This window comes from Oryctolagus cuniculus, chromosome 5, assembly GCF_964237555.1.
Source record: "Oryctolagus cuniculus chromosome 5, mOryCun1.1, whole genome shotgun sequence".
NCBI classification, from domain to species: Eukaryota; Metazoa; Chordata; class Mammalia; order Lagomorpha; family Leporidae; genus Oryctolagus; species Oryctolagus cuniculus.
In genome coordinates, this window is record NC_091436.1 from 141,373,977 (window position 1) to 141,377,779 (window position 3,803).

Below are 3,803 nucleotides of genomic sequence, written 5' to 3' on the forward strand. Positions count from 1 at the left end.
AGGCTAGGGCTAATGATAGGGTTAGGGTTAGAGTTAGGTTTTGGCCTAGGGTTAGGGTTATGGGTAGATTAGGATTGGGGATAAGGTAATACTATGGTTAGTGTTAGGTTCATTTTAGTGATTAGGGTGAGAGTTAGGGCTAGAGTGAGGTTTAGTGCTTGTTCTAAGGCGAGGTCTACTCTTTGTGTTAGCCCAAGGCCTAAGGTTAGCATTAGGGTTAGGTTTAGGGTTAGGTTTAGGAATAGGATTAGGGATATATGACAGTTAGTGTTAGTTGTTGTTGGTGTTAGGGTTAGGGTTAGAGTTAGGATAGCACATAGGGTAAGGCCTGGGATTGTGTAGGTTAGGTTTAAGTCCAGTTCTATTGTTAGGGTAAGGGTTAATTTCATTTTAAAGCTTGGATTAGGGCTAAGGCTATGCTGAGGTTCATGTTAGGACTAGAGTTATGGTTAGATTTATGTTATATTGGGGTTGGAGTTATTGTTATTGTTAATATTAGTGATTAGAGTGAGGTTTAGGAGTAGGGGTAGGTTTAGGTCATGGGCTACAACTATGGCTAGTTATAGAGTTAGGCTGAGGACTAGAGTTCAGTTTTTGGTTAGGATTATGTAGAGGATTAGGGTTATGGCTATGCTAGGGTTATGGTTATTGTTAGATTTAGTGGTTAGGGTTACTGTGAGGGCTAGAGTTTAGCTTAGCAATAAGGCTAATGTAAGGGCTAGTATGAGGCTTAGAGGCAGGGCTAATGCTAGGATAAAGGTTAGGTTTAGGGAAGAGTTAGGATTAGGGCTAGGGCTATGCTACGGTTAATATGAGGTTTAGTTTAGCTGTTAAGATGAGGGTTATGGCTAGACTTATGTTTAGTATTGGAATATGGTGAGAACTACTGTTTGTGTTAGGCTGGGCTATGTGTTAGTGTTAGAGTTAGTGCTAGGATTAGGGTTACAAATAAGGTTATTGCTATGTCACATTAGGTTTATTGTTAGGATTCCTTTTAGGGATTAGGGATAGTGCAAGAGTTATTTTCAACTCTAAGGCTAAAGCCTGGGCTAGTGTGAGGCTTATGGCAATAGTAAAGAATAGGGATAGGGTTGAGATTAGTGTTAGGGATAGGTTCAGGATTAGGATTAGGATTAAGGTTAGGGTTAGGGTTTAGGGTTAGGCTCAGGCCTAGGTTTATGGTTAGGGTTAGAGTTAGGTTTAGGATGAGGATTAGGGCTGTGCCCCAGTTAGGATTATTGTTAGAGTAGTTGGTTAGTGTTAGAGTTAGGACCAGAGTTAAGTATAGTGCTTGGGCTAAAGTGTGAGTTATTGTTTGTTTGTTTTTCTTTCTTTCTTTTTTTTTTTTTTTTGACAAGGGCTATGTTAGTGTTAGGGTTAGGGTTAGGGCTAGGATTATGGTTAGCATAGGGGTAGTGTAGAGGTAGGGTTAGGATTAGCTCTAGGGCTATGTGACAATTAGAGTTAGTGTTAGAATATATGGTTCGTGTTAGGGATAGGACTAGAATTAAGTATAGCACTAAGCCTAAGGCCAAGGCTAGTGTGAGGCTTAGGGCCAGGGCTAAGGCTAGAGTTAGAGTTAGGGCTAAGCATATGCTACACATAGTGTTACTGTTAGGATTAGTGGTTAGGGTGAACAATAGAACTAGAGTTAGGTTTAAGAATTGGGCTATTACTAGGGTTAGTGTTAGGATTATACTGAGGTCTACAGTTACTGTTAGGGTTAGGGTTAGGTTTAGGATTAAGGTTAGGGCTATATTATCCTTTGGGTTATTGCTAGAAGTAGTGTTTACTCTTAGGGTTTACTGTAGAGTTAAGTTTAGCATTAAGGCTTAGGCGAGGGCCATTGTGAGGCTTGGGCCCTGGCTAGGTTTAGTGTGAGGGTTATGATTAGGATTAGAACTAGGTGTATGTCACAATTAGTGTTATATTTAGTTTTGTGGTTAGAGTGAGGGTTAATACTAGATTAATTTTCATGCTTTGGCTAAATTTAATCTTTGGTTTGTGTTAGGTTGAGGCCTAAGGTGAAAGTTAGGGTTAGAGTTAGAGTTGGGGTTAGGTTTAGGAATAGGGTTAGTGCTGTGTGACAGTTAGGGTTGTTGATAGAATTTATCATTGGTGTTAATGATAGGGATAGAGTTATGTCTAGCACTAATGCTAAGTACAGGTCAAATGTGATGCTTAGGTTCAGGGCTATGGCTAGAGTTAGGGTTTGGAATAGTATTAGAGCTAGGCCTATGGTGCAATTAGTGTTATGTTTAGTTTTAATCGTTAGGGTGAGTGCAGGGATAGAGTTAGGTTTAGTGCTTGGGCTATGTTGAGGGCTACTCTTTGAGTTAGGCTGAGGCTTAGGGTTAGGGTTAGGGTTCTGTTTAAGGTTAAAGTTAAGATTAAGGTTAGGTTTATGTGGCAGTTTGGGTTACTGTTAGAATTTGTCATTAGTTTTAGGGATAGTGCTGGAGTTAGATTTAGCACTAAGACTAAGTCCTGGCAAGTGTGAGGATTAGGGCTAGGGCTACCATTAGATTTAGGGCTAGGGTTAGATTAGGGTTAGATAATAGGGTTAGGTTTAGGTCTAAGGTTTTGCTAAGGTTAGGATTCATATTAGAAGTAGTGGTTAAGGTGAATTGTAGAAGATTTGGTTTATGGCTTGGGCTATGGCTATGACTACTGTTTTGGTTAGGTAGAGGCCTGGGGTTAGGGTTAGATATAGGGTTAGGGTTATGTGATGGTTAGGGTTAATGTTTGAATTAGTGGTTAGTATAAGTTTAGGGCTAGAGTTAGTTATAGTGGTAGGGTAAAGTTAAGAGCTTTTTTCAGGCTTAGAGCCAGGGCAAGCATTAGGGTGAATTAGAGTTAGTTTTAACAGTGGGTTAAGGTTAAGGGCTTGTTTCAGGCTTAGAGCCTGGGTAAGTGTCAGGGTGAGGCTTAGGGCTAGAGTTAATTTAGTGCTTGGGCTAGAGAGCTATAATTTGTGTTAAACCAAGGCCTAGGGTTAGGGTAAGTGTTAGCTTTAGCAATAGGATTATAACTATGTGACAATGTTATTATTAGAATTTGTTGTTGGTGTTAGGGATAGGACTAGAGTTAGTTTAGCTCTAAAGCTAAGGCTAAGAGTAGTGTAAGGCTTAGGGTCAGCACTAGGGTTAGGGTTAGGGTTAGAATTAGGACTAGGGCTAAGGCTAGGGCTATTCTATAGTTGGTGTCATTGTTAGGATTAGTGGTTAGTCTGAGCATTAGGAGTAGAGTTAAGGTTATGCTTGGAATAAGTCTAGGGACAGAATTAGGGTTGTGCCGAGGCCTAGGGTTATGGTTAGGGTTAGTGTTAGGGTTATTACTAGGATTAAGGTTAGGAAATAGTGCCAGGGTTAGCTATAGAGTTAGGTTTAGCAGTAGGGCTTAGGTGAAGTCTGGTGTGAGGATTAGAGCCAGGGCTAGGGATAGGTTTAGGGTTAGGATAGAGTTAGGATTAGGATTACAGCTAAAACTATACTACAGTTAGTGCTATGTTTAGTTTTAGTGCTAGGGTGAGATTTAGGTCTAGAGTTTGGTTTAGTGCTTGGGCTAAATTGAGGGCTAATGCTTGTGTTAGGCCGAGGCCTAGGGTTAGGGTTAGTGTTAGCATCAGCGTTAGGGTTAGGGTTAGAAATAGTTAGGACTATGTGACAATTTGGGTTATTGCTAGAATTTATGGTTGATGTTAAGGATAGGGCTAGAGATAGGTTAGCATGTCTATGTCTAACCCTATGTTTAGGGTTAGTGTGAGTCTGAGGGCCAGGGCTAGGCTAGGGTAAGGGTTAGAA